This window comes from Schistocerca serialis, chromosome 3 (genome assembly GCF_023864345.2).
Source record: "Schistocerca serialis cubense isolate TAMUIC-IGC-003099 chromosome 3, iqSchSeri2.2, whole genome shotgun sequence".
NCBI classification, from domain to species: domain Eukaryota; kingdom Metazoa; phylum Arthropoda; class Insecta; order Orthoptera; family Acrididae; genus Schistocerca; species Schistocerca serialis.
Window position 1 is genome coordinate 233,425,951 of NC_064640.1, and position 21,343 is coordinate 233,447,293.

At 44.7% G+C, this 21,343-nt stretch overlaps 1 protein-coding gene across 1 annotated transcript in view; it reads right to left on the bottom strand.

Annotated features, from left to right (window-relative positions):
* Window positions 1–21,343, bottom strand: part of LOC126469982 (probable nuclear hormone receptor HR3) — a 444,061-nt gene that overhangs the window by 277,393 nt on the left and 145,325 nt on the right. The gene's annotated exons all lie outside the window — the stretch shown is intronic.

Sequence of the window (21,343 nt, forward strand, 5' to 3'; positions counted from 1 at the left end):
AGAGAGAGAGAGAGAGAGAGAGAGAGAGAGAGAGAGAGTGAGGAGGGGGGGGGGGGGGGGCGAAGAAGATTTCCATGCAGTAACAGAAAGACATACTAGCTGTATTTTCAGTTTGTCAGTAAAAATATAAGACCAAATTTATAATCTGAATACCCGTTTCAAACCCCATAGTGACAGCACTCTTCGTGATTCGTACGTTGCCTTTACAGCTCCTAAGCTCAATATCGTGCACTACAATTACATGCTGAGTCACACTTACTATAAATCTATATCCCAATGAGAAGTATTTCAGCATGGAACATACTGACTGGAATTTAAAAAAGGTACACGCTTTGTCCAAACACTGTTCCTTTCATTCGTATTTCGTTATCTGTTAATGTACCCATAATTTTGCAGTCTTCAGAACGTAATGGATAGTAGATTTTTTTATATCAAACATGTGTAACATGTCATTATGAAATGACAAGATAACGAACAGCTGGAGCTTATGGTAATCTTACATCATACTATTCAAGCAACATGTATTAAAAAGTTCTGACAGTCTGTAGATGGAATTCATTTCCATCGTGTATAGTTTGCGACGTTTTTCCTGTCTAAAAGGCTAGAACATAAGTCAGTAATTGGCGGAGTAATGCTAGTGTTGTTACGAATGATGCTAGTACAAGCTGAAGGTAGAGGAAGGAGTATGTCTCCTACACAAAGCCACTACCTGTCCAAGAGGAACAACGGTAATCCCAAGATTTATCGTCCTCGCTGACAGCCGAATTTATATCTAACTGCAGGCCAGGGTGGCCGAGCGGTTAAAGGCGCTACAGTCTGGAACCGCACGACCGCTACGGTCGAAGGTTCGAATCCTGCCTCGGGCATGGATGTGTGTGATGTCCTTAGGTTAGTTAGGTTTAAGTAGTTCTAAGTTCTAGGGGACTTATGACCACAGCAGTTGAGTCCCATAGTGCTCAGAGCCATTTGAACCATTTTATATCTAACTCTCTCACCCTCACCGCCATCCCCCACCGTAACACCACCTAGCCGCAAGTGTGAGTCAACACGTAACTCTAGCGCACGGCAATGAGCTCTTGTGCAGTGTAGGCAAAGTACGAATCATGAAAAATGTTGCCACTATTGGTTTTTGAATCGGGTATGGTTGAGTCAAACGCTGTTGCCTCACCGCGATTTAGCAACTTCGGCCGGTAAGGCGCACCGTTTCTGTCGGTATGTTTGTCAACCAATGTTACATCACCATCCATTAAAAAAAAATGAAAAAAAAACGTTGTCGCTTGTTGTTCATTTGAGGAATATACGAGCAACTGGAACAGACACAAGGTCGTATTCGACGAAGTCATGGTAACGATTGCCGGTCCCTTAACGTGTGGACGTTCACTCGTGTTTCGGTGCTGACCCTGAAACGTAGATTCCTTCGGTAGAGCAATATCATGGTTAGGCTAGCTATCATTGCAATAACCATAACTGGAACCACATGTGCGAACAACAGGAATGCTTCCTCTTTAGGCCTCAAGACGTTTGTCACATGTCCAGTCAGTATGTTCCATGCTGAAATACTTTTCTTTGGGATACAGATTTAGAGTAAGTGTGGCTCGACATGTAATTCTAGTGCACGATATTGAACTTAGGAGCTGTAAAGGTAACGTACGAATCATGAAGAGTGCTGTCACTATGGGGTTTGAATCGGGTATTCAGATTATAAATTTGGTCTTGTGTTTTCACTGACAAACTGAAAATACAGCTAGTATCTTTCTAATCCACGAACAATAATTTCAGCGATATCTTCACCACATTATTCTACCAATGTCTGTAATATCTCTATTGCCACTGGCTGCGCTGTAACATGCCGGCCGCAGTGGTCTAGCGGTTCTAGGCGCTCAGTCAGGAACCGCGCGACTGCTACGGTCGCAGGTTCGAATCCTGCCTCGGGCATGGATGTGTGTGATGTCCTTAGGTTAGTTAGGTTTAAGTAGCTCTAAGTTCTAGGGGACTGATGACCACAGATGTTAAGTCCCATAGTGCTCAGAGCCATTTGAACCATTTTGCGCTGTAACAACACTTCGCTCACCATCCTTAAAATATTTCGGACCACGATGTACACATTTATACCACTAGTTAAGTTACTCAGTACTTTTAACTAGCTTCCAACGTCATTATTCGTACAAGTACTTCAAAATGCGTCATGAAATGACGAATCCCTCGCAGTCATGTCCCTGGGGTAACACGCTGTTGCATGTAAAAGAATACAGCCCGTCTGCATTCAGACATGATTCGCTATTTACTAAGATTTTCTATTTTCGTTAACTGTTTGGCAATTGGTCCACGTCACATTGGGGTAGCCCCCATCTATTTTTCATTTGAGTTACTGTTTCAGTGTTTCTTAATTAGAGATCAGTTCTGATTCCTAATTCTATTCTTTCGTGTTAGACAAGATTTCCATCATTGACGATGGTCTTTTTGTCATTTCATGATGGTTTTCTTCATCAGTTGATTGTTGCACTGCGGAATTCCCTTCACCTATGACACAGTATTTGCAAGTACTTTCTTTCGGTATGAACTTACAAGTTGCATTTATTATATATATATATATATATATATATATATATATATATATATATATATATATCCCGTTCTGGTGCCGGCTGGATTGGCCGAGCGGTTCTGGGGGCTACAGTCTGGAACTGCGCGATCGCTACCGTCGCAGGTTCGAATCCTGCCTCGGGCATGGATGTCTGTGATGTACTTAGGTTAGTTAGGTTTAAGTAGTTCTAAGTTCTACGGGATTGATGACTTCAGAAGTTAAGTCCCATAGTGCTCAGAGCCATTCAACCCGTTCTGGTGGGACGTGTGTGATCCACACCAATTTCCTGACATCATACGTAATATTTTCTTCCATGTTTATGTCTAGTCATTCAGTACTTTAGGACTTCTGAGAGAAATGCATTAATTTTAGAGACTAATTTGTACAGGTATTTGCACCAGAAGATGCAACTCAAAAGTTGCGAAACTGATTGTGTGAGTTTATAAGTGACCTGAACAAATACAGCTACAGCGGTCCATTGGACATTTCATTCGTTTCATTTTAATAGTTTTAACACCTGTATTAAAAAAAAAAAACTGTTCTCTGTATGAAGTTTCAAGCAATCATTTCCTTAACTAGGTCGCCATGTTGCTTCCATTGACATGGAAACCACCGATCCCCCTCCATATTCCTCCAGTTACCTAGTGCATCGTCTATTATGACCAAGACGTAAAACTCTAACTTGTGTATATGCAGAATGGTTCCTGAGGCAAAATATACTCCGAAAAAGTGAAAAGCTTCTTAGTGTCTGGAAAATTCTGTGTCTTCCGAGCGGTAAGCGTTAATGCCAAAGAAACCTCCAAGGAAAATCAGAAATAGAAGCGCTAAAGATATCCTTATTACATCTAAGCAGCTGAATCTGTTAGCACTAAACATTAACATGGTAGCCGAAAACTAGGCGTTAAACTGCGATTTTTTTTAGCTTTCTGTGTGCAGCCTTAGAGAAAATATTGCTACCATTCTCGCCAGAAAATGACGTAATGTTGTACCAGATTGATTTAGGATAAGCACAACAAAACTGTACAAATATCTGCGCCGAGAAACGAGTCAGAGCCTTCTGTTTCGCAATCGCTGCGTCATTCTGTCTGTGCAACAGCAGCCGGTAACGTGGACAGAACTGCGTGGACTCTTGCTCCCTGTTGTAAAACAATTACTCCGCAGACAAAGGTTGTTCCTGGAAAACATAGCAAATTCATGCGAGGGAGCAGTGTGTCAGTATTAGAAGTCAAATGTATGATAATAGCCGGTGGGTGCGTAACTTCGGTAATTACCCATTCATTGGGGTCAACTTGATGAAAGTCCAAACAAACACTCCAGAAAATAACGTTTTGGTGTCATCCTCTTATTACATCATTCATTTCCGCAATTGTAACTGCCTGACATGGATGAGTCGGACTTGACGTTGTGCAGTGAAACAGCTTTAGAACAATTCGTATACATTCGTGACAGTGCATACACAAAATACTTCTTAATCTTTGCGTTTCAGCCAATTTGTTTAACCTAACACAATGTATTCCTGTATAGTGGCGGGAATGGCTGTAGGTGTACTGTTAATTTCTGAAAAGCTGTGAATGTTATGGGCACTGATATCAGTTTCCGACGAGCAAGTAATTTAAAGGAGCATCAGCTAGTTCGATATTTTTAGGAGCAAGATACAAAAAAAAATATAATTCTCCAGGCGTGGAAGGAAGAGTGGTATGGCAATATTGGCTGAGAGAGTCCAAGGGCTGCAGTCAACTGCTTGATCAGGAAGGAGTTTCTGTTGTGGCGCACAACCCCCTTTCCATGAGATGTGTAAGAGATGTGTCGTAAGTGTATCTGTCGGCTGTAGGTTACTGTAATGGTCGTATGTGTGGTGTGCTGTCATGCATATGAGAGAAATGAGAGTATGAAACTCGATGCCGGAATAGCCTCCCAAACAGCATAAGGGTTCCTCCGAGTTTAAGGTATCCATCCTACGGATCACATCGTCAGTGTCACACTTTAGAGAGGCTATCACAAACTCTGGTGGTCAGGGAAGTTTCGCCAGTACCTCCTCTTGTCGACCAAATGCTTTCAGTAAAAATTTCTTCCACAACCAGGATCGGCTACCTTACTGCTCGAGTACCACCACGCATATGTGCGTTATCGACCTCGGCTACAGAGACTAGTTAATGTGCCAGGCGATATGGTACACATAAGTACAACAGTCGTGTAAACAGTCTAAAATAACTGCTAGAGCAGAAGACCCTAGTTCTCTGTTACATTCCCTTTGGACAAAGTGAATGAAGCAGTACTACTCTACCTAGTTTAGTACACTTTATCAACTCACCTGTAATGAGCTCTTCAGAATCAGGCTAACTTAAACTGCTTAAAACAATTACTGTTTTGGGGCTATGTCCATTTGAAAAGGACTCTTTGAAGATTTCCTGTTTTCTTAACTCGATGAATAAGAAGGAATGTCGTTAGGGGCGAAAGAAGTAGCTCAATTGGACAAGGATATAGGAAAGAAGCTGCCAGGAGCTCCTGAATACACCATTCCAGCATTTTATGGAAGCCGGCCGCGGTGGTCTCGCGGTTAAGGCGCTCAGTCCGGAACCGCGCGACTGCTACGGCCGCAGGTTCGAATTTGCCCAACTATATCTTTGAGCGATTTAAGGGATCTTTACCTTTGCAGTTTCATATCGCGTCTAACAATTCTTCATCTTCTACGGCGGTAGGGATGCATTTTTAGCGTACCGACTGATGTTGCTGCTCTCACTGTGTCCATTATTTTCTCGTATTAGTTAGTTGACCTCATACTTCTTGTTCCATCTAATCTGATAACAAGTTTTGTACGAGGATCACTGGGAAAGTATGGTCCGACCGAGTGCGAAATGAAAACCACAGTGAAAATCCGATGAATCTTTGCACAGATGTGTTGGGCAGTGTCTCTAGTTTGCCCATCAATCGTGTCACGTGGTTCTTTTCAGTTCTGAGCGCACAGTGATCACGTAAAAATGCCTAGATAAATACTGTCTGCCGCTAAGTATGAGGGTCTGGTGAGAGATTTCGCCCGATCACATGCAGACCACATAACATAACTGTGATGTGTTTCCCTCTTAATGACATTTCTCGGCCGCACTACGCAGGGGCAATGAAGATGTTGCTGCAATGTTTACGATGGGAAATGTTTGATCATCCACGATATAGCGCGTAATTAACTCCCCGTGAGTTTCATCTATGGTCACATAAACCACTGCGTATGAAGACAAGATTCTGGCACAGACGACGAGCTGTTGACTAGCGTAGAGAACTGTCGGAAAGCACGGGTGGGTGCCTTCTATGATGAGGGTATTGGCAAGTTGGTACAACGCTACGACAAATGTCTAAGTTGGAGCGGCGACTATATAGAGCTGGAAGGTGTAGCTAACTGTTGCAAATAAAACATTTTTTGATTTTCGCTGTGGTTTCCATTTCGCGATCGATCGGACCTTACTTTCCAAATAACCCTCGTATAATCCAGCTAAGTGAGCAAGCGTTCTGCTGTATAAGAACGAAATGCGGACAGGAAAACAAGATGGCGACGGAGATATTTTGCCTCACGACTACAGTTACCTGAGGTCGTAGTTGTCGTAGAGAGAACATATTTGTAGATTTCATGCTTTATTTTGGTGCGACAAGAAAGATAATTCACAGCGTTCGGAAGCTACAGAGGTTTAGAGTTCTAATGAAAATTATGAACCACTATTCAAACACAAGGATCATTTGGATCTTTTTTCTATTTTTTGCAATCAGGCCCATAGGACCGCGCGATGCTGACCGATCGCCGTTTCATCCTGTGCCATTTGGTGCCATTCGTATGTGGTATGGATGTGCATGATGTCCACACACTGCTGTCCACACCGCTGCCAGCTTTCCAGGCGGTGGAAAACTTCTCGTTTAAGTAGCTCCTCAGTTGGCATTACGAGGCTGAGTATTCCCGATCTAGTTCTCCCACCAACGAAAAATCTCTGACGCTACTGGAAATTGAATACGAGTCCTCTGCATGGCAACCAGAGGCGTTGACCACTCAGCTGCGGAGGCGGTTTTCATTTCCTTTACATTCGATAAAATCCCTTGGGACAGTGGCTGCTTATCGGAAAAAAAGACTGTAGAGTACCTGGATAAAGGATGTGGACCTGGAACAGCAGCTTGGCAAGGGGAAGCACTGAAAGAATCAACGAAGAAGTCTGTTTACTTTGCAGATTTCCGTCCTAAAGCTAACACGAAAATCAGTTTGGATCTCCAGTTTACGGTTTCAAAAATACGCTCGATACTTGTTTGTGAAGTAGTCTCGTTTATCTATATCGCAAAAATCCGGCGCTCAGTTATTTTGGCTACAAATGGCGTAAAGTTTAATATAAGATTTATACCAGAGTTACCAGATGAGCATTTCTTTACTCCATAAGAATCACGACTTTATCTGGACTTTTAGCAAGGCCCATTCTTTTCTGTAAATAATTTTGTTTAAGATATTTGACGTTAAATTGCCACAGCGTGGGCATGACTGAAATTCTGTGGGCGACGCGCTGTTACGTCGGTAATTTTCACGTTACTACTAGTAAAATTGGCGTTGGCAGACAGCATTATCGAAGCTGCGATAAAGTGCTAATCTACTCTGACAAACCCAGACGGCAAAGTGCGTGAGATGGAGAGTAAATTGAAACCCACTAATGGCGTCTGATGGAGTCACATGTATGTTGTGTGACAGCGTACAGGGACAAATCTTCTTTACAGTTACACGATGTATGTGTTTGGAAACGTATCCCTCGCGTCTGCTACGTCGCTGTTAATTTAGCGTATCCGGCACGCAATGTAATCAGGTAATAGCATTTCCTTCGATCAGACGACGACAGGCTGGTAACTCGACACATTACCGTTCGACGTGAATGGCTGAATACCGCAGAGCGAAAACCTAAATGGTCTGTAATTTCTGCTCTCAAAAATGGGCTGACGTTTAATAATGACCGAGGGACTGCCTGCATGAAAGAACCCTGCACAGAATAAAAATCGCGACAATAACTTACGCTGTGGGAGCAATGCAATTACGAGGTACGGTAATGTTACTTGATGCGCCTCCGTAGCTGTCTTCAGTCTGCGTATTCGAATGCCAGTGGCGGAAAGAATTTGCTCACTCGTTGGGTGCACGACGTTGGCATGACGATAGGAATGGACAAAGACAATGATGAATCGGAAAGATAGCCTGTGTTCTTGATCAGTTATCTAGATGACCAAAGCTACGGGAATATCATTAATCCTCTCACAGGCTAAGTAATTAGATGAGGCCTTTTACTGCTAATGAAGGCATTCGTCCCATCTCGACGCCTTCGTGTGTTTATCTCGTATGGTGGGGCTCCGTATAAAGAATGATGTCTCAAAGCGCGCTGTACTCCCCTCCCCCCCCCCCCCCCCGCCCCACTTTCTCACCACAAGAATCAGTTAAGTCGGACGGTAGTGCTCGGTAGCAGACGTGTCTGAAGAATAAGTGTCCTGTGACAGTGACCATGAAGAGTGCGTGCAAAGTGCGATGAGCTGTTTATATATTGTTGATGGCGACGAGAGATAGACGAGGGCATTCAGTGTCGACCATAGACTGGCCGTCTCAAGTACGAGGATGTGCTGAAATGTAATACCTCCGAATTTTTTATGCGAAAACTCTTAAAGCTTTTTAAAGAAAACAAACTTTATTAACATTCTACATCTTTATTCTTCATGTCTAAATATTTATTTTTCAACGTGGTCACCCTGGCTATGATCACGTTTCTCCCAACGAGAGAACAGTTTCTTGATACCGTCACTGTAAAATGTTTAACTTTGTTGACGGAGCCACAACCCCACCTGTGATTGCACCGCTTCATCACTATCAAAGAGAAGTCCTCGAAGAGATTCTTTAAATTATGGAGACAGATGAAAGTCGGACAGGGCCAAGTTGGGACTGTGTGGAGGATAATCGATGACTGTGAACCCAAGGCGTCGGACTGTTGCAGATGTCGCAGCGCTCGTGTGTGGTCTTGCATTGTCATGCTGAAGGAGAGGGCGCCCCATGTGTGGACGAACTCTTCTGATGTTAGAAACTCGATTACAACACACTATTCCTCACGGAGCAATGTAATTATGTTACACACCGTTATGTTACAGACAACTGAAAATATTTAGACACGAAGAATGAAGATGTAGAATGTTAATAACATTTGTTTTATTTAAAAAGATTTAAGATTTTTCACATTAAAAATTCGGAGGCATTACTTTTCAGCACGCCCCCGTAGTTATCAACAGGATCGATCTTCATCGGACAGACGGATCACCGTATAGTGTCACATGCTCCCACAATACGGAGAGATCTGGAGGATGTAGCCGCAAGAAATAGTGATTAGAAAATTCGTGCCACCTACACTCCTGCGTTGCCGGCCAAACTCTGGTATGCACTAGAGTGAGCCAGCAAGCCCGGCTACAGAGCCGGGCTCTGTCACGCTGACCTGGAGGAGAGGAGATACGTGCAGTATCTAGCGGGGCAGTCAGTGCTAAGCTAGAGGGTATATTAGGGCTTAACGTTCCGTTGACGAACAGGTCATTATAACGGAGCACGAGATCAGATTGTATTCCTTTTCAAAGGAACCATCTCGGCATTTGTTAGGTTAGGTTAGTGTTGTTTTAACGTCCCGTCGACAACGAGGTCATTAGAGACGGAGCGCAAGCTCGGGTTAGTGAAGGATGGGGAAGGAAATCGGCCGTGCCCTTTCAAAGGAATCATCCCGGCATTTGCCTGAAACGATTTAGGGAAATCACGGAAAACCTAAATCAGATTGGCTGGAGACGGGATTGAACCGTCGTCCTCCCGAATGCGAGTCCAGTGTGCTAACCACTGCGCCACCTCGCTCGGACGGCATTTGTGTTAAACAGTTTGGGGAAAAGACAGATAGGCTAATTACTAACGGTCGCAAGTGGATTTGAAACACGATCCTCTCGAATACGAATCTAGTTCCTTTCTCTTGTGCCATCTCTCTCGACTACAGAATCAGAGAATCACTGTCAATCCCATCGGCAACACTCTCTTGCATGAATTTCTTCTGACTGGCACTGAGATTACATTGCGAGAAATCACAATAAAATATAAGGGCGTACTGTAAAGTAATGCTTCCGACTTTTTTTGCGAAAACTCTTAAACTTTTAAAATAAAACAAACGTTATTCTCATTCTACATCTCTATTCTTCATTTCTACATATTTCCAGCTCTCTGCCACTAGAGGGCTCCGGATTGTAGCCTGTAACATATGGGTGTAACATAACTACGTCAGTGTGTGAGAAACAGTGCGCTGTAATCGAGTTTCAAATTCGAAGAGTTCGTTCACACATGGAGCACAGTCTATTATAGCATGACAATGCCAGACCACAAACGAACGCTGCGACATCTGCAATAATTCGACGCCTTGGGTTCACTGTCACCGGTTATCCTCCGTACAGTCCCGATATGGCCCCGTCCGATTTTCATCTCTTTCTAAAACTTAAACAACACCTTCTAGCACTAGTGATGGAAATTTGTGGTAAGATCGTATGGGACCAAACTGCTTAGGTCATCGGCCCCTAAGCTTACCCACTACTTAATCTAACTTAAAGTAACTTACGCTAAGGACAACACAGACACCCATTCCCGAAGGAGGACTCGAACCTCTGACAGTGGGAGCAACAAGGACCCGGACAAGGAGCCTAAGACCACGCGGCTACCCCGCGCGGTGCACCAGTGAGGAAGTGATGCAAGCAAAGCTGTGTTGTCACTCCGTCAACTGAGTCAGACGTTCCACAGTGACAGTATTAACAAACTATTGTCTTCCCTGGGAGAAATGTGGTTGTCTCCTGGATGACTGTATTGAGAAATAAATATGTAGATATGAAGAACAAAGATGTAGAATATTAATAAAGTTTGTTTTATTTTCACAAAAATATGAGGAAGTATTACTTTTCAGCACGCTCTCGTATTTTATCCTTCTTAGCTACGATAATATACACTCCTGGAAATTGAAATAAGAACACCGTGAATTCATTGTCCCAGGAAGGGGAAACTTTATTGACACATTCCTGGGGTCAGATACATCACATGATCACACTGACAGAACCACAGGCACATAGACACAGGCAACAGAGCATGCACAATGTCGGCACTAGTACAGTGTATATCCACCTTTCGCAGCAATGTAGGCTGCTATTCTCCCATGGAGACGATCGTAGAGATGCTAGATGTAGTCCTGTGGAACGGCTTGCCATGCCATTTCCACCTGGCGCCTCAGTTGGACCAGCGTTCGTGCTGGACGTGCAGACCGCGTGAGACGACGCTTCATCCAGTCCCAAACATGCTCAATGGGGGACAGATCCGGAGATATTGCTGGCCAGGGTAGTTGACTTACACCTTCTAGAGCACGTTGGGTGGCACGGGATACATGCGGACGTGCATTGTCCTGTTGGAACAGCAAGTTCCCTTGCCGGTCTAGGAATGGTAGAACGATGGGTTCGATGACGGTTTGGATGTACCGTGCACTATTCAGTGTCCCCTCGACGATCACCAGTGGTGTACGGCCAGTGTAGGAGATCGCTCCCCACACCATGATGCCGGGTGTTGGCCCTGTGTGCCTCGGTCGTATGCAGTCCTGATTGTGGCGCTCACCTGCACGGCGCCAAACACGCATACGACCATCATTGGCACCAAGGCAGAAGCGACTCTCATCGCTGAAGACGACACGTCTCCATTCGTCCCTCCATTCACGCCTGTCGCGACACCACTGGAGGCGGGCTGCACGATGTTGGGGCGTGAGCAGAAGACGGCCTAACGGTGTGCGGGACCGTAGCCCAGCTTCATGGAGACGGTTGCGAATGGTCCTCGCCGATACCCCAGGAGCAACAGTGTCCCTAATTTGCTGGGAAGTGGCGGTGCGGTCCCCTACGGCACTGCGTAGGATCCTACGGTCTTGGCGTGCATCCGTGCGTCGCTGCGGTCCGGTCCCAGGTCGACAGGCACGTGCACCTTCCGCAGACCACTGGCGACAACATCGATGTACTGTGGAGACCTCACGCCCCACGTGTTGAGCAATTCGGCGGTACGTCCACCCGGCCTCCCGCATGCCCACTATACGCCCTCGCTCAAAGTCCGTCAACTGCACATACGGTTCACGTCCACGCTGTCGCGGCATGCTACCAGTGTTAAAGACTGCGATGGAGCTCCGTATGCCACGGCAAACTGGCTGACACTGACGGCGGCGGTGCACAAATGCTGCGCAGCTAGCGCCATTCGACGGCCAACACCGCGGTTCCTGGTGTGTCCGCTGTGCCGTGCGTGTGATCATTGCTTGTACAGCCCTCTCGCAGTGTCCGGAGCAAGTATGGTGGGTCTGACACACCGGTGTCAATGTGTTCTTTTTTCCATTTCCAGGACCGTATATCCTCTGCTGGCTATACTTCTGTACTTCGTTATTTTATTAATTTTAGTTATTGCTAAAGGTGGTTCTGAGACAAGTTCCCTTATCTTTAAGCTTTCGAATTTATCGACCATCGTTACAGGTTTCTAAGGATGTTTAATAGCAAATCATCTCCACTAGGAATTAGTTCAGGATGACAACGAAGGATTTTCGCAATATCACCAGCATTGGTAATTGTAGTGCTCCATTTTAATTTTCTTAGCATTCGTCGGGACAGCTCAACTTTATGTTCGTTTTAGACAGGTTTCTTACTTGCTGCTCTACTCTTCGCCAGAAGATGACAAGTAAGAAAATTGTCAACAGTCACTCCGAAACGAACATATTACTCGCATAGTTTCTCGAGATAAATTGTTCAAACACAATTCCCCGAGATTGGTAGACAGGGGGCCACGAAGTTTTAACTGGCGTTACGTCTCTTTGACTTTCTGTCGTCACTACCTGCATTCGAAGATCGCTGACACGCCTGTGTGGTGGCGCTCGACACGGGGGTACGGGGGTAAGCCGATTCGAAACCTGGGAAAGGGGAGGAGAGATTGTGCCGTAAAGTTCTTAATCACCAGGCCTTGTACCAATGTCCGCAATTAAATTTAAATCTCTCCGCAGTGTCTCATAAAGCGAGGGCATGTGGCACTGTTGAAGGTGATCGGTCCGTCGTCAGGGAGGGGGGGGGGGGGGTGGTCAAGTCTCGCGATCATCTTTGGTGCTGTCCGAGAGGAGTAGGCTATGATGTGCCGGCACCGAGTTTCACCCTCTCCTTCGCTCATTTCTTCACACAATACAAACATACTCTTCACTACCCATATATCCATTAATATCCATTACCTTACCTATGCTCAACAAATACACTTAAGAGCCAACACTGAAATATACGCAAGGAAAGAAACATGTGTCGCGGAGCAGGAAAAACATTTACGGCTTTGTGGCGGAACTTTCGGGTCTACCATCCAACAATGCCACACGACTTTATTATTTTTCTGGCTTCACTGGCCTTAAAGCTCAGGCAGCGTCTTCTCCCAGCTTTCATCCAAAGAACTCTTTTTTCAGAAAAAAACGTCTCACAGAATGTGTCCTGAAGTAAGCTTCTTTGTAAATGTGTGCCACACCGGGAGTAACAAATGTCCTGGGCAGTGCTCTTCCAGCTGAGCTATCCAGTTACACCTCTAGTACTGATTCAGATCATTAGCTTCAATGCCTAGTAGCACCTACGACTCTTCAGTTATGCTACACAACCTTCACCTCTGGCAGAGGTCTACATGCGTGAAAAGTTTCAAGGAACGCTGTGATTAGGACTTCTTTTTAAACTGTAGATCGTACACACAACTGGCTGGATGCGCCAGATGTCAGGTCGGAAGAAGGCTAGGGCATACAGTATAAAATGTAATGCTTTCTAGTTAGATGAAAGCAACTTTCCAGGAGAAGACCGTTTTACTTTAAGATACCAGTGCCTGCCAAGATTCGAACCTATCAAAAGCCACATGGGAGGTGATGATTTAAAATTAACAAAGAAGTTAATTATAATATACACTCCTGGAAATGGAAAAAAGAACACATTGACACCGGTGTATCAGACCCACCATACTTGCTCCGGACACTGCGAGAGGGCTGTACAAGCAATGATCACACGCACGGCACAGCGGACACACCAGGAACCGCGGTGTTGGCCGTCGAATGGCGCTAGCTGCGCAGCATTTGTGCACCGCCGCCGTCAGTGTCAGCCAGTTTGCCGTGGCATACGGAGCTCCATCGCAGTCTTTAACACTGGTAGCATGCCGCGACAGCGTGGACGTGAACCGTATGTGCAGTTGACGGACTTTGAGCGAGGGCGTGTAGTGGGCATGCGGGAGGCCGGGTGGACGTACTGCCGAATTGCTCAACACGTGGGGCGTGAGGTCTCCACAGTACATCGATGTTGTCGCCAGTGGTCGGCGGAAGGTGCACGTGCCCGTCGACCTGGGACCGGACCGCAGCAACGCACGGATGCACGCCAAGACCGTAGGATCCGACGCAGTGCCGTAGGGGACCGCACCGCCACTTCCCAGCAAATTAGGGACACTGTTGCTCCTGGGGTATCGGCGAGGATCATTCGCAACCGTCTCCATGAAGCTGGGCCACGGTCCCGCACACCGTTAGGCCGTCTTCCGCTCACGCCCCAACATCGTGCAGCCCGCCTCCAGTGGTGTCGCGACAGGCGTGAATGGAGGGACGAATGGAGACGTGTCGTCTTCAGCGATGAGAGTCGCTTCTGCCTTGGTGCCAATGATGGTCGTATGCGTGTTTGGCGCCGTGCAGGTGAGCACCACAATCAGGACTGCATACGACCGAGGCACACAGGGCCAACACCCGGCATCATGGTGTGGGGAGCGATCTCCTACACTGGCCGTACACCACTGGTGATCGTCGAGGGGACACTGAATAGTGCACGGTACATCCAAACCGTCATCGAACCCATCGTTCTACCATTCCTAGACCGGCAAGGGAACTTGCTGTTCCAACAGGACAATGCACGTCCGCATGTATCCCGTGCCACCCAACGTGCTCTAGAAGGTGTAAGTCAACTACCCTGGCCAGCAAGATCTCCGGATCTGTCCCCCATTGAGCATGTTTGGGACTGGATGAAGCGTCGTCTCACGCGGTCTGCACGTCCAGCACGAACGCTGGTCCAAATGAGGCGCCAGGTGGAAATGGCATGGCAAGCCGTTCCACAGGACTACATCCAGCATCTCTACGATCGTCTCCATGGGAGAATAGCAGCCTGCATTGCTGCGAAAGGTGGATATACACTGTACTAGTGCCAACATTGTGCATGCTCTGTTGCCTTTGTCTATGTGCCTGTGGTTCTGTCAGTGTGATCATGTGATGTATCTGACCCCAGGAATGTGTCAATAAAGTTTCCCCTTCCTGGGACAATGAATTCACGGTGTTCTTATTTCAATTTCCAGGAGTGTAATATATCGTCCATGAAACAATGCTGGATAGAACAAGAAACCTGAAGCCAGTACGTACGTCTCTTGCTTGTTCGTCCGAATGTCTTCAACGGAACTAGCACCACTCACCCAACTTACAAGCCAAATAACTTTTTTGTCTCCAGAAATACTGGTCTCGTATGGTACGTGTGTCAAAACAAGTTTTTTCTAAATTTATCATTGGAACTCGAACCCTGAGAACAGTTTACGAGCTTGGACAGTGCCCTAATATTTGAGGTGTTCTATCGATTGTTTCTTGTTCTAAATTCTGTTAAACCTGCAACACTAGATCCCTTGGCGTAAAGGATACAAACAGCGCGCGTCTCACCAGATCATACATTTGTACGAAGCGACTTCAGAAATTCAGTTACGCAAGTCTTCCCCTCGCTAAAACCATTGTACAACAAGAGTGGCGCATTGTGGACACAATTCTGCTGCGGTATGGATAACAGGTGGATCAGAATGTACGAGTAAAATGGCGCGGCAACTCGAAACGTACTCCGAAGCTGAGGTAAGCTGGGCAGTTAGAGCCTTGTGTGCAAAACGTCTAAACTGCACACAGAGACACCTGCAATTCTGGAGGTATAAGGGCCAAATGCAATGTCGCGTCCAGCTATCGTGAAATGGTGCCAACAATTTGGCAGACGTGGGCCATGTTGATCGGAAAGGAAGGTCGTCGACATCGGTCACAGGCGACAATGTCCAGGCAATCGGCAAGCAGAAAGAAAGTCTGCGGGAAAGAGATTTTCCAAATATGAGGACGTTCACACAGTGGATCTGGAATGGCTCCGTGACCAAGGAGCGTATTTCCATCGTCGACGATCTGAACGATTGGTAGAAAGTTGCGACCGTTTTACAGACACTTTGTGACTATGTTGAAACACAGTGTCATGTATCTGTGTCAGGTTGAAGTGTTGTGCAGCATTCAATGAGCCTGCCATAATAATGTGTAACTTACTATTTGAAGTCCCCTCTTAATAAACGCCAACAAATTTCCCAATCCGCCTTTGATAAATGAATGATCTTAGTCAGATCCGAATTTTTGCTCGCCCCTAGTTACTTATTTTTCGATGGGGTAGCGGAGATCAGCAAAATTATTTTATTAAAAAATAAAAATCAATTTTTAATATTCTACGTATTTAAACCGGACTAAAAAGTATGAAATAATTTCTCCGAGTCCCATGCAGATTCCTAGCCACTTACTGATAGTCCCAAAAATTTGTGATTGTGGATTTTTGGTACCTATGAAAATACTTGTAAGATTTAAGACGAAACACGTGAGGCGTATGCAATAGATAGTAACAGTAAGGGGTGAACTATTTTTGCATCAGTAATGTATTGCATGGAGCCCGCTTTTTTTGTTTTAAATTTTACAAGTATTTCCGCAGCTTTTAAAAACACACACTCACAAATTTTGAGGACTGTCTGTATGGGCTTAGGAAGGGGCTGGCAGAAATTACTTTATACTTGTTAGTCCGATTTAAAAGGTGGTATATTAAAAATTCATTTTTTAAATGATTATTTTCTTCTTTTTTAGTCTTATGTGTAGGAAATGTGTCAATCGGTTTCAAACATTGAGATCAGATTACTAGCGAGCATCGTGGTAAATTTTAGGTTTGTTTCAGTATATCTTTACCTGAGTCAATCAATATATTGCTTCCTCATACGTAAATCTCGCAAAATGACCGCCGAAGCCAAAATTAGAGAGATTCGAGCTTATGCGGCGGCTTACCACCAGTCGTTCTTCCCGCGGGCCGTTCGCGACCGGAAAAGGGAGAAATGGCAGTGGTACACAAAGAGCCCTCCACCACACACCATACAAGACAGCGAGTTAATATTGCAGTGTCGTCCAGTTCTGAGCTATGCTGAAAGGTTGAAGTTTTGAGCCCATCGGAAAATGACAATGGTAAACAAAGTACCCTCCGCCACACACCAGGCAATAAAGCGAGTTAATATTGTATTGACACCCAGTTCTGAGCTATTTGAAATTCTCAAGTCGCTGGCTCATCGGTACTTTAGATTAAAAACAATTGCAAAATTTGCACGTAGACAATAATGCAACCTAATAACTTGTTAAAAAATAATAAATGCATCGAATCGGTGCTTTAGAAGTTGTTGAAGACAGTGACGGACTGATTAGTGGTAGAGAATGGAAGGCCTCCATAGACGCGAGTTTCCGATCGCGGAGTGGCAGGTACACGCGGCCGACGCGAGAGTCTATCTATTGGGTCCGGGCGCCGCTGCGGCCCAACTTTAAAGCCGCGCTCCGCTTTAACGGCGGCGGCGCGCCGGTCCGCGCATGCGCCGGCCCTACTTCCGCGTTTTTAAAGAGGATGGACCGGCGCGACCCATCGATCGCCGGCGTTGGCGGCGGCGGCAGCAGCGGAGGAGGGTGGGGGCGGCTGCGGCTCCGGAATGGGGAAGTGGCGTGTTCCGCGCCCTCATCCCACTCATTAGCATGCGACTCACGGAACCTGCAGCTTCCACACGTACATCTCTAGCCCGAAAATCACTGCTCCCATAGAGATTATGCATTTCAGATCTTGGTCGGGTGTCCGGAATACTATGAAAAATTTAGCTTTTATCGTCTCCGTCGCTGCCTATTTGTAGCGCAAGCCTGTCGAAGGATAATGACTTCAATTACCTGCACGAATCGACGCCGGTATTATTATTTGTTGCGTGAGTTCCATTAGCGACCGTTCCCTGTCTGGTTTTATCTCAAATTGGCCTTCCTTTATTAATTTTCTATCCACCTACTACTAAACATAATTATACAAACATAGGCTTCCGCAAGGGAGGGGAGAGGGGTGCGGCAAGCGGCGGCACATGCCCCCTCCTGGAATGTGAGTTTGACTTTTAATTTATTACAGTATTTTCATGAATTTCTAGCAATTATTGTTGCTACTCTACTAAACTGCAGAATGATTCTCTTCTGACCATGAACTGAGACTTTCTTGGACTCCGTTAGGTACAACCCACTGCCACAGGACTGCATTAATTGAGCTGTCGAAGGTCAGTTCTGCAGATCAATTTGAAAATGACTTTGTGGGATTTCCCACGTTCATCTAGTCGTATACTGCCCCTCTACACTTTATCTGACGAACCCAAAAGAATATAGCTTTCAAAATGCATTTTGTTCAACTTCAGCTACGCCAATTAACGTTACGAAATAGAAATACTAGACGTGATGGAATACATATATTAAAGTGATCAAATACTAAGTTTTGTATGCTAACAACGTGTTATTGATGTTATTAGAGTTGAATAAGCCGTCTATAAATTTTATTCTCTGTTTTTCCATTTCTAGGAGTACTTATTTGTCATTTTTGTTGCTTATTTCTGGCGATAGCCAACAGGAAGTGCTCAACCGTTCTGATTTTTTTCTGTAGCAGATTTTTAATTTTCAGTTGGAATTTTAATAAAGCCTTTGTGAATATTTTGTAGCCATATTTCATAACTCGTTGGATACAGTGGATGTTACCGTACGAGAATATAATTTTAGATCTTTGGATAAAGAATGTGGCATCCATATTCATATAAGCAACATAAAAGGATGTAATTTGCATACGCTGTTGAAATATGCTTACCGTTTAGGTTTCAAAGCAGTCGACCCTAGAATATTAAGGGAATAACTACCACTCATTTCAAATAACAAAATTTTTGTTAACTTGAAGAATTTAGTTATTGGGGTAAGGCACGTTTTCAAACACACCAACTCAGTTGTATTGAAATCGGCAGTTTTAGAACTTTGCCCCCTCTCAGATGAATTTCCGCGGACGCCTATTTATACAGAGTGTGCTCTGGAATCTATCATATCCAAAATGTTATATTCGAAGCTACGCAGCTGTATGATGAAATGTTTTATTTTCTTTACTTCAGTAATTTAATTCATATCTGTATCCTTTCCATAGAATTTATGCGTTGCCTAGGTCGTCAGTCAATCACCGTCGGCACAATGGTCGAGACAGTAAACATGTGAGCGGGAGGAGTAACGACTGCATGGGACGGTTCCTTTAAAACCGTCGCTGCCGATTACCTTCCCCACCCTCTCACTGCTGAGTTTGTAATCCGTCTATCCGTGTCTGTAGTTCACAGAATCAGTTGGATAGCGGGTGTGCGTATGTGTTTGTCGTCGTAAGTTACAAGGGAGAGTTGTGAGAGAACAGAATATTAGACAGTCACGATAAAATGTACTTTAATAAGTACAGATACTCTAACATAAAGAATTGAGTGAAGTATTCAACGATGACCTTGAAGAGGTGTCATGTGACGTACGCCTAGACTAAAAGACGAGAATCAGAGACTGGGTGTCTGAGTTGTCCTCATAGTTTCATCTCACCTGCATTGACGCGCAAAGTCGCCGAAGTGACGTCAAATAAAAAGACTTGCGAGGAGATTACGTCACATGTCATAATCCAACTTCCTAGAAACTTCGGTCAGTGGAAGAGGAGTCAAAATAAGCGAACACGTGTCTCGGCTTATCCGTAGACACTCGACCGTTTCTGACAAAAAGACGCTCAAAGTTTTCCAAGTTGTTTACGTGCCTTTTAGAGAGTAAATACTTAAACCGAAACTGAGGCAAAGCAGCTAGCGTCTCGGCTTCACACTTTCGCGCCTCGTGTTCGAAACCCGATTAATATTTTTATTTTCGATTTTTATTTATCTACCAACGTTCGCAGAAAATTACTACACGAATTTTTTCTAATATATATTGAAATAAAGTTGGCCTTATTCGTTTGCTAATTGTATGTCTGATGAGAGAATTAAAAATAAATAAATAAATAAATGAGAAAATTATTCGAACTTGTTTTCAATGTAATTCTTGTAGTGTATATTGATTCATAATCAGCTGCAAGTGCCAGTTTTCGGTCAAGTGATCCGTTACGCGTGGTTTGACGCGAAATTATTGCCAACTTGTTAAATCTTCAGCAACGTTAAAGATGTTTCTTTCCCGAGTGTGATTCATACGTAGAAATGCCACTCTGTCAAACCTGGCTTTGTGCGATGCTCGTGGCGTTCGAAATTTCTGTGTTTGGAATGTTTCTACAATTGGTGTCCTCCAAGGGAATGCATCAGATCTTCCTGAAGAATAAGCATAAGAATAAAATTTAAGAAATAGTGTAAGAATTAAATATAAGAATATGAGAATTTGAAAAAGATTGGAAGCCTAAAAAATGCTACACACGCATATACTGTATAATAAATTTATGACACTTATTATGAAATTCGGTTGTAATTTTAGAATTAGTACAACGCCCTTTTATCCCCTAACTTGATAAGAAACATTCGTGTACTAACCGTCTACGAACATGGGTGGGTAAATGAAAAAAAAAATATCAAAACAATAATTGGGTTTCGAACACGTGGCGTAAAAGTGAGAATGCGCGACTCTATCCACTAAGCCACCACTTTGGCTGCGACTATAGGGCGCCAAGAAGGCACCTAAATTGCGTCGAAAACTTTGACCGTTGTTTTCTCAGAAACGGTCGAGTATATACGGATAAGCCGAGACACGTGTTCGCTTATTTTGACTTCTTTTCCACAGCGAAGTTTGTGGGACATCAGGTCATGGCACCCGTCGTGTTCTCCTTGTTAGGCCAGGCTGTCGGACAACCCCAGAATGACCAATAATGAGAAAAAAAATCTAATACAAGAAAAGGATGACCCATCAGCAATAAAGTTAATTAAAAAGGAAGTAAGATTAGGGTTTAATATCTCCTCGATGATGAGATCATTAATACGAAGCAAGGAAGATTAGGGTTTAACGCCCCGTCGACAAGGACGTAAGAGGCGGGGCACAAGCTCCAGATGTGAAAGGAGAGGGAAGGAAATCGGCATTGTCTTTCTCAAAGGAACCATCCCGCTATTTGCCTTACAGAAAACCGAAATCTAGATGTCCGTTCTCTCGAAAGCGAGTCAATTGTCGTAACCACTACGCCGTCCCGTTCTGCGAGCTCAGTGCAGACAGATTAAAGGTTCGGATACGACAAGGTAGGAGCAAGAAGTCAGTTGTGACTTTTCCTAGATCTACATCTATACTCCGCAAACCAACTTTTGGTGTACGGCAGAGGGTACTTTGCTTACCGCTGTGTCTTCCCTCCTTTCCTGTTCCAGTCGCGAATGTTCCACGGGCAGAACGATTGTTGGCGGGCTTCTGTATGAGCTCGAATATCTCTGAGTTTACATTCACAGTCTTTTCGCGAGATTACTGTACATGGAAGCAATAGAGTAGTATTACTCTAGTAGGAAAGTACGTTGTCCGAATTTTAACAGTAAACCCCACCATGATGCACAACGCCTCTCATGCAAAGCCGGCCACCAAACTTGGGTAA